Source organism: Xiphophorus hellerii, chromosome 6 (assembly GCF_003331165.1).
Source record: "Xiphophorus hellerii strain 12219 chromosome 6, Xiphophorus_hellerii-4.1, whole genome shotgun sequence".
NCBI classification, from domain to species: domain Eukaryota; kingdom Metazoa; phylum Chordata; class Actinopteri; order Cyprinodontiformes; family Poeciliidae; genus Xiphophorus; species Xiphophorus hellerii.
In genome coordinates, this window is record NC_045677.1 from 12,155,773 (window position 1) to 12,169,102 (window position 13,330).

The following is a 13,330-nucleotide window of genomic DNA, read 5'->3' on the forward strand; positions in this document are numbered from 1 at the left end:
ATAAAAGGAAATTGTACTTCTTTGTTACAATTTACAAAAAATAAAAATGTATATTTTTTTTAATTGTTCATTAATAAGACTTGAATTTCCCAGCTTTGTTCAAGTTGAGATTTATGTGGAGCATTTAATGTTGTTTGCTGCTGTGAGTGGTGGGTGGGGGCAATCAGAGGGGCTGTTAACATTCATGCATGCAAATTTATCAGTAACTAAAACCTACGGCTCATTATCGTAGCGATCCAGATCCGGGGTGCCTTTATTTCGACATGCATTTGTTTGTTTAAGCTCTGGTTTAAACAGCGTCCATCTGTGTTCTGTCGTTCAAGACAATAAACCTAATCTGTCACGTTTATTACGCTTTTGACAAGATGTGGATTATTTATAGGGCTGTAAATTGACTTTCCAAAAATGTTTCCTGTTAATAAATGCATTATTGGTTTTCCCCTTGAAGCTTTTATTTTAGCCCTTTAGCCCTTTACCTCACTTTTGTTAATATTATCAAACTCAATAACAGCTTACCACGAAATGTGTGTTAGAGAGCGAGAGATGAGGAGCGAGAAAGAGAGAGAGAGAGAGAGAGAAAGAGACAGAGAGAAAAAGAGAGAGAGAGAGAGAGGGTGCTCCTCCATTCATCATTGATCCACTGCAGGACTCTGTTTCAGGGGGTGTGAATTATGGGCCCCTGTTGTCACCGTGCCTGCTCTGCGCTGGACATTTCACCTCGCCACTGTAAATTTACAAAGGGGATTACATTCTGCTGACCAGTGATTTCAAAGCCGTACCCGGCGCTGGTCCCTCCCTGCATGACAGAGGACTTCATTGCGGGGTTTGGTGGTTTTATTTTATATATATATATATAAGGGTCTGGAACAAGGCTGCCGGGAAAGAAAACGGATCTGGACTACAGACACAGTCAGTAAGTCGCTGTTTACGCATTGAAGAAAGAAAGAAAAAAAGACTCTTACTCTCTAGAGAGAGAGTGTGCGGGGAGAAAAAACAAACAAAACGATTTGTAGTTGCCTGGGCGTTTTGAACGCGCTCCGTATGAACGGTGATGCCTCGGCGACGCGCCGGAGTCGTAGAGGGAAGAGGCAGGTGAGGTGCGGCTGAGGAGCGTTATTCCAGAGAGCCTTGGATACCAGGAGAGCTGCTGCAGCCGTCACCCTTTTCTCCACTGAGGGAAACAAGAACGACAGAGAGGGCGGGTTGGCACCTGCTCCAGCCTCCCCATACCTGGCCATCTGGTGCGGTGAGTGTGCCAAATGGTGGGATTGAGAGACGCTTAGACGAGGAGGACGGGGTGGTAGGTAGGTGGGCAGGGGGCGGGGGGTGATCAGGTGTAAGTGCGCAGTTTTTATTAGTGCCAAAGCGATGGTGCATTTTAATAATCTCCAAGTAAACAAATAGGTCCGTCTCCGGCACCGTCTGGACCCTGGTGGGTTCGAGTTGGTCTTTGTGTCTGCTGCAAGTTTGCTGTCATATTAACATATTTTGTGCACGCCTTTGTTGCACGTCGTTGGCTCTTTCACGTGTTGCACACTGACTGTAACTGTGGGCTTTTGTAATATTTTTGTCATGCAAAATAGGATTATAGAGATGAGCACCGAGCCTGATCACAAATCCTATTTGGATCATAATTCCCTTTTGGATCATGTGTCTTGATCTGAATGAGCCTCGTCACCTTCATGTGTTATGTTTTATTGTCCCGGGTATTGTCCTGGGTAAATTGATGACGTCTTATAAAGTGCATGGTCAAGGTTTTATGTTAACAACAGAAAAGGTCAGATGTGATGATTTGGAAGCCATAAAGGCAATTGATTATGTCATTAGTCACACACAGCACAGCAGAGGGGTAGGGCAGGCAGCAGAAATCCACGGGATAAATCATAGTGAAAATGAATATGAATAAATGAGTCAAGATACATTTTAAGTTATTGAAAAACGCCCCCCCTAAGGTCTACACCTACATATTCAGAGAAATTGGGAGATGAGTGGTTGTTTTTAAGCTAGAGTCGATGTGGCTCACCACCCAGGGAACCAGGATCTCAGGGGCGCCATGAGTTTATATGAATTTATTTAGCACCAACTCACAGCAAATGTAATCTCAAGGCACTTTACATGACAAACACATCCAATCTCTGTGGAAATAAATAATCAAAACAACTGCATGTATTCAAATTACATCCTATAATACTATGCTGCGGAAACAGATTCATACTGCCAGTTGCTAATATATTGCCTTCATAAAAGAAGCCCATTTAAATGCATCAAGTCCTTTATGCTACTGGCTTTGCAGTAATCAGTCATACTCAGCAATCACACGGTGACATCTCAAAGGACTGACTCTCTTGTAACTGGAAGAAGCCCCCAGCAGAACCTGGCTCAGTGCTAGGGGCCATCTGCCACCACCAACTGGGAGTTTTGACGGGACAAAGAAGACATGCAGCAGCTTTGGTCTAGGAATACCTTCTACATTTACTAGAAGTTAACAGAAGAAGTTGTCCTAGTTTGTTCTTCTGTGAGAGAAACACAGCTAAACAGAAAAGCTCTGAGGCTGTAGCATTCACGGGAGGTAAAAGCTGTACGCTGTTCCTCCCTTAATCTGTTATTTGGACCTCTTAACGAGTTTTCCATTCTGTATTTGCATGTACAGTCGATGGGGATTTAGTGTCGTGCACGCGGAAGCCGGCTTGGCTGAAGGTGGTATCTGATTCTCTGGACTGCTGCTGATCATCTAATTGAGACTGGTCAAAGCTGAACTGGACTGTTTCAGTGTGACCTGAGATTCTTTGAGACATTGTTTGAGAAAACATTAAAAAAAAACAACATAACATCATGGTGCCACCACTGTACTTCACAGTAGACATGAGGTTTTCAAGCTTCTCTTGTTCTCCAAGTTCACCAGGGCCATTGTGGGCAAACACTTGAATTTTAGTTTCTACACACCACAGGAGATGTTTCTCAGGGTTTTTGCCCCTGAATGCATTTACAAACTGTGAGCTGGGCTTCAATGCTGCATTTTCAGTAATGACATCTTTCTCTTTGAGTGGGTTTCAGCACATGTCAGAATGAGACTCATTTCACATGTCATACTGTTCAAAAATGGTTTTCTTTTTTCGCAGAATAACCTTTGTTTCAGGAAGAAATGTGTTTTCACTTGGTTACATTTGGGTGCTGTGGGGTGTCTTGCCTAGGTCCCCTTTCATATAAGAGCTGCCTCTGCAGTCGAGAGTAATTTGAATTATGCTCATTGTCCAAAATGTCTTACAGCTACAATAACTAAATTGCCTGTAGTCACCCACACGCTCCCTACTTATCTGGTCTGGGTGAAATGCTCACATTCAGCTCTTACTGAAGTGATTTCGTTGTTACTCTGTATGGATATTTTCTTCCTACAACTTTGTCTTTTATACTAAAAGCCATTGAGTTCAACAGCGGGATCGTAACAGCTCCCAGCTGCTGCGGTTCATGTTTGTGTTACTGTTGATATTCAATATAAAAAAAAAAAAAAAAGAAATGTCTGGCATCGCGAAATAAAAAGGAGCGGGAGGGAGGGAGGAGACGGGGAGACAGAAACACAGACAGACAGATCGAGCGTACAAAGGATAAAGTGTGGCAGAGAGCGACCACGGCGTGCAGGCCACACAGGGATCGGCAGAGAATGTAAAAATACAGAAAAAGAAATGATGGCGCAGAAAGCCCTGAGCGAACCAGCACCGAGGGAGAGGGGCTGCAGGCAGCCGTCTGAGCGGCTGTGAATGGTTTCCCTGTTGCCCACACAGACAGCCACACAGACAGCCGTGCGAGCAGGTGCTAAGCCCACCACACAGCGGCCACAGGGAACAACAGGTGCAGCCCCTGTTTCCTTCGGCCCCTCGTTTTGAAAGTGCAGCTAACACCCAAACATACAGCTAGAAACGCCCACATACCAGGCTGAAGGAAAACAAAGAGAAAATTCAGCTTATGTATCCTAGGCCTGGATCTAAAGTCTGAATTAGGAAAATAATGTCACAAACTTGGAACTATAGAGCCGCGGCGCTTGCAGGGTGAAGCAATCTCAGGTTAAGACAAATACCCACAGGGACATTATTGAATTGTATTGATCCTTTAGGTTCTCCATTCAATCTTCGAACAGGGCCATCTCAGGTCTTGGTTAGAAAAAAAAATCTCATCGGACTGTGGGGTAATTCAGCCCAGAGAGTAAATAAACAGTAGATTAGTATGTCGAAACCGAAGTCTTGGGAATGCTTCCATAAATGTACAGGACAGCAGTCTGAGATCTTCAGTGTCTGAAATAGAGTGAAACAAGCAAAAGGCGCTGGAAGGTTACCTAACACCCTCACAGCTCTCTCTGTCAGGAGAAACAAATTGCCTTACTTTACCAGAGGTATACAGAAAGAAAAAGTCTGACACTGGAATTGTGACACTGCGTGAATGCAGGCTCTGCTAAAGCAGTGCTTCTCTAATTGAGCTGAATTCTGTTTTATTTCTGACCCCGAAGATATCTTACAATGATAAACTTTTTAGACTTTTTTTTCACCCATATTTTGTAGTTAAAGGAGCTCTGACTTGTTATGAAGAAAAAAAATGTAGTAAGATATAAATCATGACCAAAACAGCAAGATTTCAGATACAAAGAGTTGAATTTAGCTGCCTCCACAGTTGAACTCAGGCTTAGAGACTGGAGCCCAATCAGCAGGGCAGAACCCAGAGAAGAACTTATGTTCCTCCAAATCAAAAAGAATCACTTCAAATATCTGGGGCATCTGATCGGGATGCCTCAAAACCTCCAGATCCTGATGATAATGTATATTTCTTTTCTGACCTGGGAACATTTTGGGAACAATGAAAAATGAAATGAAGAGTTTTGCAAGGGAAAGGGATGTTTGAGTTTCCCTTCTGAGTCTGTTACCCTGACGACACACTAGCGTTTGCACACCTATGTGGTATAGGTTATGATAGGTTCTATCATATTGTCTTAAACAAAAACAGTATCAGTGTCCCTTATAAGCACGAGCAGCTCCCTCCCCCCTCCCCCCTCCATCAATCGCTGCACACTGCAGGTCAGCTTTCAGTGAAAATGTTATTGCTCTTTTCCATTACTTACAAGAAAGACAAATCTGTCTTTTTCCAGTGGCAAAAACAATTAAAGTCATTGTTCAGAGACTGCACTGCTCATCATGTATTGCAGTATTAATTTGGCTATGGGAGCAAATAATCCAATTAATTATCTAGTTAAAAGCAGCTTATTATGCTTTTGTTACTTTATAAAAAGCAAAACAACAAACATGTAAGATATCATGCACAAATGCTTCAGTTTGCAAATTAAATATTAATGCAGTCACATTCAGTGAATCTAAAATGCGTACCGACGAGTCACATTTGTCAGATTAAAAGCACTTTTTGAGAAAAACACACCTTCAGCAGGTAATAAATATACGTTTCACTTATCCCACGTATCAGCTTTATTTGTGTTTTATTATGGTCTGATGTAATATTCTAATTTTAAATGTCTTGTTTCATTATCTATAAATGGAAAAATCATCATACTTAACAAAAATGAAGGCTTTCAAACTTCCACCTGTGTGTAATTAATCTATATATCATGCTTCATGTAAGTAGTATTTTACCTCAAGGTTGTCATAACATGAAAATATCATAAGACTCATTATTAATGCGTACTGTTACAGTACTTAAATTTACTTTAAGTTACTTTCAGCATGCCTCCACACCCACACTAAATGTAATCATCTTTCTCATTCATAACGCAAACAGATTTTCTTACTCATTTAATCTTGAAGAGATTTGAGTAAATGTTTCTTTTGCTGAGAGCGGTTTCATTAAGTGTCTCGAATTTCACCGCACGGTGCTGTGTTCATCTGGAGGTAAGGCTTAGCCAGATTCTTTGGGGCGCAGACCTCAAGGGCTATAACACATCTGAAGGATTTAAGAAGGTGGGTTTCTGCAAGGTCACTTGCTCCAACACGGTCTTTGAATCAGGCCTTAGGGAGCCATTTCTCAACATTTAGGAGCCCCGAGGGTCATGAGTCCTGTAACCTGGACATTGTTCATCAACAGAATCCAATTCCAATTGTAGATAATATGAGCCTCTTCATGTAAACCTTTCTTTTGCTGCTGTAAAAAAAAAACTTTCATGAATTTCCAACAGGTCCGTCCAGATGTTTTTAACAGAACAAGACAGATAAAAGATAGTGCACTCTAAGACCTTTATGCTGTTAGAAATTCAGGTTAAGATAAATGATTTTCAGGAGGCTAAAGTGAATGCAGCATGTGGATTATGTCAGCTTCCTAAACACTGTAATGTCAACTTGCGGCTATCTTCAATGTAAAAGCCCCTCTAGCATTTTACAGTGGCCATATATCTTTAGTTTTATGAGTCTCTGCTCACACTGATTCTTCCCCGAGGTGCAGCACCATTTGAAGCATCCACTGTGTGGTCTCAGCACATTATACCCGTGCTGTCATGTGTGTTCGTCTTACCATCTGCTCTGTCCACTGAATCATCTTCACAACTCCTCTGAGACAGGCCTCATCTGGGAGTTCAGAGATATTTACAGGGTTCCTTTGTAGTCCAGAAACGGGAATCTGATTAAATACAGCATTTTTTTCAGGTCTGGATAAGGATGGAAAGCAAATAATAAAGAAAAAAACAACAACAGTTGCTTATTCACTCTGGATTCCCTCTCTCATTGTCCAAAACGTCTATGCATTCGGTTCATAAAGTCACTGTGAACTTGAGTTGTTATATTTGGGAAAATTGATATAATACACACGGAAACTCTTTGGAAGGAGTTTGGTAAAGTGTCGAATTGTATCTTTAAAAATATGTAGGAATCCCATTATTTACTGAGTGATCTCTGTCTGTGTGGATACCCAGCCTACGCACATATAAGTTGTTTCTGAATGCATGACGTGAAGTTGTTTGTTGTGTATGAGGATCGTTACAAGTTTCTCCCTACAAACAAGCCGGCGTCTAACCGTGTAACCGCTCCACCCATTTAACTGGCTGCTAATTGGATTGTTAGTGATTTCACAGCTGTTTCAATTCAGTTAGAGAGAGACACTTTGATCTCCTGCATTTCGTGTTTTCTTAGTTATAGCAAAATAATTGCAATGGGGCAGCGTGCCCATCTAGTCCAAGTCTTTGCACTCACACCTACAGCGCTCACACACAAACAAGATAAGCAATTTACCAGGTAACCTTTTCTCAAATGCCACTGCCAAGGCGCTTGGCTTTTTCCTTTTTTTGCCCACAATAAATGAGAGTTTATACGTCTCTTTGGAGCTCAGTCTATCTTGTCTAATTTTGCTACTTTTGTTGTTCAACCAATTCACCAGGCACCTGTTCTAAGCACGGGCTTTAGTTATGGCAGCTTAGCCAGAGGGATTTGGAAGACTTTTCTGTCGGGAGATAAAGGCATCCGAGTCCTTTGTGTCCCAGCTCCTCGGGAAGATTTTACTGTCTGATGAAGGTTTTTTTTTTTTTTTTTCTGTCTCTCAGCTTCCTCTTTTCTCCTGCAACCACCCTTCTCACACAACAAACACAACTTTTCTTCTTTAATTATGGCTTTTCACCTGCGGCTCAGTCACAACTGTGAGGGAAGAAGCAAAGCAAAGCATAGCCACAACACAATTATACCTAGAAGGAAAAGAGAAGCCTCTCAGAGGGAGGCGTTGTATCTGTCGCTGCATATTTTGGTGTTTGTGCTGCAGTAGCGTGTGTCGGAGCGTGCATGCATCTTGTGGATGTGCGCACATCAGTCTATAAGCAGGTTCTTTACCATTTTGTTTGCTGTTGTGTTTAGGCCACCTATTGTGAGCTATGATCCTCTTTGCAGGCTCCTGCCAAAAGAGCTATATTTACCCTTAGAGATCAGAGCACACAAAGAACAGCGTGACAAGAATATGGGCTACACTTCAGGCTCTTTCTCTACTAGCACCAGAGAATCCACGTAGATGGCAGAATTTAACATGATGAGGTAGGCAAATAAAAAATATGCAGAATTTTGGTTCCAGTCAGTGAACTAAAAAACTGCAAAATAACATGCCCCCCTTTCACCCCACTGCTAATTTTGCCCGAAATCAGAATTTATTTTCCAAAAAAGGTGAATCTGATTTAATATAATCAGACAAATCCTCTTTGTTCTGAATTTGAGCCGATCTACTGTCCACAGAGCAAAGTGCATCATTAACACTGACTGACCAAAAAAAAAGAAAGAAAGAAAGACAGAAGAGTAATGACACCATAAAAGCCGGTCAGATTCATAAGTGTCACTGTTGTGTAATTAGACTGCATCCTCACTGCCGCTGTACATGCTGCTGCTGGGGTGTGTGTGTGTGTGTGTTTGACTCTGTGCTGATGGCGTGTGCCTGAATGTGTGCGCCGCATACTCATGTGCTCGCTTCCAGCTCGGAGCTGTGCAGTGAATGTATATGTGCTTACTGCAGTCAAACTCTGGTTAGCAACGTTTGCCCTTGCTGCAGCTTTGCACAGCACTGTGTATAAGTCTCTGTGTGTGGATATTGGCGCGTGCGCGAGCACATGCAGTGTCTGAGTGTCTGTGAATTGTTGTTTTACTGCAGCTGCAAAGATGAATACATTACCTATTTTGTTGCCCAAATTCCGAGTGCTGGGCTGTTATATTTCTGAGCTGTCTGTTCATTCAGTTTTTATTGTTTGCGTGTCACTTGCAGCTCTTTGGCTTTAGGCAGAAGGTCTGACTGGGGAAGACGTCTGAGGAGAGCTGGAGCTCTCTTTGGCAAGACTCCAGATATGTCCATCTTATTTTAATTACCTATGGTACCTACCCAGGGGAATTGCTCTCCTCCTTCCTCCCAGTGTCTTCTCTCTGCTCTCCTTACCTTCATCTCTCATCTTCCTTTCCCCTCCTCTTTCATCCTCCACTCATCCTTCTTCAGTCTCGCCGAATTTGTTTTCTTACTATTATTTTTCTTCTCCAACCGCAGCCCAACAGCACACTGCAGTGTCAAATGTGTATGCAAAAGTAATCTCTGCATTAGCATATAAATGACCCTGTAGATTGAATAGTATTTTGGGATATTTAACTGCAGAAGACAGATCCCCTTAACTCTGATTAGAGTAGTTCTTAGGAGACAGGTAGCCTCTTGAGGGAATATGAACTCCACTGTGATAAGATAAAGACTTGACGCTGTTATTCCTCTGCTCTTTGTATATACGCGCACACAAACAGCTTGCATACCTCCAGAAATTACCATGTATTTCAATCATGTTTTAAATCATGATTGACTTGCATTTGTTTGCATTACCGTTTTTGAGAAATCATAAATGATAGCCATTTAAAACAATAGTTTTGAATATTTTTCATTGCTAACCCTAACCCTAGCCTACCAACGATGCTGGCTAATTGCTTGTTTATCATGTCTTGGTAGCTTTGCAAAAAGAAAAATGGAAAAAATGTTTATTCTGCAAACTAAGCCCTTGAAAATAGCTAAATAATAATTCGTCATTTGCTTAAGATTTTGTGTCACAATTAAAAGAACAAGAAAGAAATGTCTTCAACTTCATAATCATCTGTAGTAGTCAATGTGTTATTTTATAGCAGAAATATAAACAATTGTTGCATTTCCTTTTAAATAAATGTTATTACATTGTATTAAATATATTTGCTTAAAAGTTTGTAGAAATAATTTTTAACCATGGCATTTTTATTTAGTGGCGTCATGCTCATTGCCTAATCTTATATGGTTAATACATTGACGCAGTGTTTGAATGTTGCCACATTTTATAGTTCGCCTGATATTGAGCATGGCAATGCCTTCATTAAGGCTTACTTCTGGTAGCACTCGAACTTCCTGACATAATCTGTACTGTACTGTTTTTTCCAAGTCTTATTGGTTTGAGGCTAGAACCCTAAAAAACACCAACAATGGTCAGCACCGGCTCCAGACGAGTTTTACAGGGGGGGGGGCATCGGCTTATTTTTTGGGGGGGGGGGGGGGGGCAAAATCAATCTACGTAGCTGAACATAGACAACAACACCTGTAGCCTATAGGCTACTTGTTAACAAGCATGTTTGCATCTAACAGCATTACTCAACTCAGTCGGTTAGTTTGGGGGGGGGAATCTATATAAAGTTCTTTGCGTTTTGCTGGTTTGCTGCCATGATTCTAACACAAACCTGAGCGGCTCTGCACAGCAGCAGCAGGTCTCCGTCGCTGCCGCACAGGCATAACCGAGCGTTTTAGCGCTCATGTTGCGTTTAAAGCTGGCTCGGAAAATCAAGTTATAACGTGTTAACAACGGATTAAACAGTTTTGGCTGCTGAAAAAAGTGACAGAGGACACAAATATGGGGAGTGCGGAAGCCCCTAGTGTATCAAATCGATATAGGAATAACAGAGAGTTGGCCACTTATAGGTAAATACAACAAACAGTCCAGGGGGGGCACGACTGACTCTGTAGACAGGCAATGGCCGCCCATGCCGCCGGGCCTGAATGGTACTTGCGCCACAGTTGCAGAACCATGTTGCTAAAGTAAAAACTTAGCATATGTTAATATGATTGCTCCTGACCAATCTCCCTTTTTCGGCTTTCTCCTTTTGTGCTATGATTCATAGGTTTTATTTTTTATTATATGAGTAACAGAAGCAGTAACACGGAGGTTATGTTGTAACACATCCCCATAGACGACTCAGTCTTTTATTGGACATAGCCTGTATTTTTAACATGGAATCCAGGCAATTTATGAGTGACGCCTACTATTTTTGCTTGAATAAAGTGTTGTTATCTACATATTTTATGAGCTAGCTAGACTGTGTCTTTACCTCAGGGCAGAGTTTTCCAGTTCATCAAAGGTATTGTTGATTTGGACAGATGCAGTCCTTCAACAAGCTGTCTGGTGTTTGGTTGTGTCTCTGGTAGATTCCTAAACATTTGAACCACAGAAATATACAGATTCCGCATGCTGCTTTCATTTGTAATAGTTTTAAGTCTATTAATGACTTTGCTCAAAACGGGTGGAGTTGTGAAGAGTCAAGGTGACCCACTTCTCCCAGTTTAGCCTGTGTCTGTGTTTCCACCCTGAGGCCAACCTGTTTTATTCCAGGCTTTAACCTGCATTCTGCCCCCGAGGACCAAACGAGAACAAAGTAAGGGATCATGTATGTGGTGGAAAATGAGATTCATATTGTGGATTTGCCGCTGACAATTATGCCACCAATAATAATAACAACAGTTGAAGGTATGATGTACCTAATCAAGTGAGTGGTGAGTGTGTATCAAACCAGTTCCCAGTTTATAATTTAAACATATTTTCTACTTTGTTAAGCTATCTTTGTCAAAGCTGTAAATCATGCTAAGCACAATTATATATTTTTTCTCATTTTTTTTGGAGCAGTGGCTTGATATTTACTTGATGTTATTGTGATATGCAGACACGGATGGTATTGTTGGATCCATCCCACATCCTGTATGGGGAATATGAGCTCTTGCCCTCTGGTAAAAGGTACAGAATCCCAAAAACTAATTTGAACCATGTTAAATGCTCCTTTGAACGCACCTCCATCATAATTTTGAACCAAATTTAGGCTGAGGTCTGGAAAGTGTGCAATATCTTTGGGTTCTGTTGTTGGTTTTAAACCGTTGTGTACATAGTCTACGTTTTTAGTTCTGTACATGAATTGCATGTATATTTATTGCCTTTAGAGCAGCAGTTATTTTGCAACATAATGCAACAGCTTGGAGTCCATGACAATTTTTCCCTCTAGGGACAATAAAGTATATTTTATTCTAAGTTGTGGTTTGTAAATTTTTCAAGTAAATATGAATATTTTTTACATAGTATGCAGACAATGATTAAAAATCTGCCTGACACAGATTATGTCATAAGAAAATATACTTCATTTGTGAAAGCAAAATAACCGGATTTCTGCTTTTAAGTGAGATTTTGTCATTGACCCATATTGAGCCCATCTGAGCTACCTCATATATCTTGCCAGCTCTGGCATAATTATGGAGACGAAATGCCTGCAACTGCCCCATCCCCCTCCTTTGCAGCATGAGACTCCCACCTTCTTGCATGTACCTCTTATCTCAAAGCATGTATCCATTTGCACTCGAATAAATTAATGTGTTTGGGTAAAGGTTTTGGTGGATACATGGCTGTTTCTTTCTGTGTTTGCAAGCTCACATGTGCGCTTGCGATGTAGAGGGCGGACCCAACCTGCTCACGTTTGCATCTGCTGCAACAGAACATCTCAGCCTTGCTTTGCTATTGGTTTCTACGGTAACAAAGGCACAGAGTGAAGTGGCTGCCGCAGCCAAACAGACTGCAAGAAAGCATCGGTCTGTGGACCTAATAACAACCGGCATTAGGAAATACAAGTCAAACGCAGAGATGCTAACGTAGAAAAGAGACGTGTTTGGGATTCACGTGTTTGTCATGCTAAGAAGCAGATTAATAGGCCTGCTCACAAATTAATTAATAGCTGTGCAGTAGCTCGGTGCTGCACAGGTTAAGGCCCTTGACAGCTACTCTTTCTCTTGATTGGCTGAGTCTGGTGATCAGTGTTGTACTGCTGCTCAGGCCTCCGGTATCCATGCCTCAGTGTTTTCCTTGCGATCAGTAAATTCTTCTCCGGGTGGTTATGGATGCTGCTCTTTATTCTGTTTCTGTTTGGCACTGCGAGAGCGTATTGATCCTGCTCAGCAGCTTTAATAGTTCAGATGCTCTGTACAAAGATGGGCATGTTCAATATACACTTAAAGCCAGTGATGTATTTCAAAATGGGCTCGTCAGTAAATATTAAATGGATATTTATTAGATAGGTATCTTTTCTGCAAATTACAGACAACCCCTCCCCACCCCGTCCCTGGCAGATGAGTAGGATCACTGCAGAGGAAAATATCCAGAATGACACAATACAACTGTGCTGCCAGATGAGCAAAATAGCAAAAATTGATACTAGGTGAAAGCAGGTGTGTTTCCCTGTTTGGATGACCTGCTGATTGGCTAATTACGTGGGTGTTAGCAGGTGATTTGCTAATTGGATGCCTGATGAGGATAGATTACACCGTGAGGCTGTCGAGATCATTACATGCACCCTGTAACAACAATGTTGATGTCACAGTATTAAATGTTATCACACCAACATGATCTGACACAGCAGCCCATCCTCTCTCCTCTGGCTTGTCGAATCCTTCCCTGATAAATCCTGATACTCGTCCTGTCACTGCCTGTTTTTATAGCGTGATGAGCTGCAAGTCTGTTGCAGTTATCTCTGTTCCTCTTTTTTTTTATTTTCTCTTATTGAAACTATTTTTGTCTTTTATC

General features: G+C 41.5%; 1 protein-coding gene across 1 annotated transcript in view; it reads left to right on the forward strand.

Annotated features, from left to right (window-relative positions):
- The first annotated feature begins 619 nt into the window (after positions 1-619).
- LOC116721770 (semaphorin-6B-like) overlaps positions 620-13,330 on the forward strand; it is a 38,814-nt gene continuing 26,103 nt past the window's right edge. The window contains exon 1 of the mRNA XM_032565717.1: positions 620-1,246. The gene's annotated coding sequence lies outside the window, so the exon portion shown is untranslated. The remainder of the gene's footprint in view (positions 1,247-13,330) is intronic.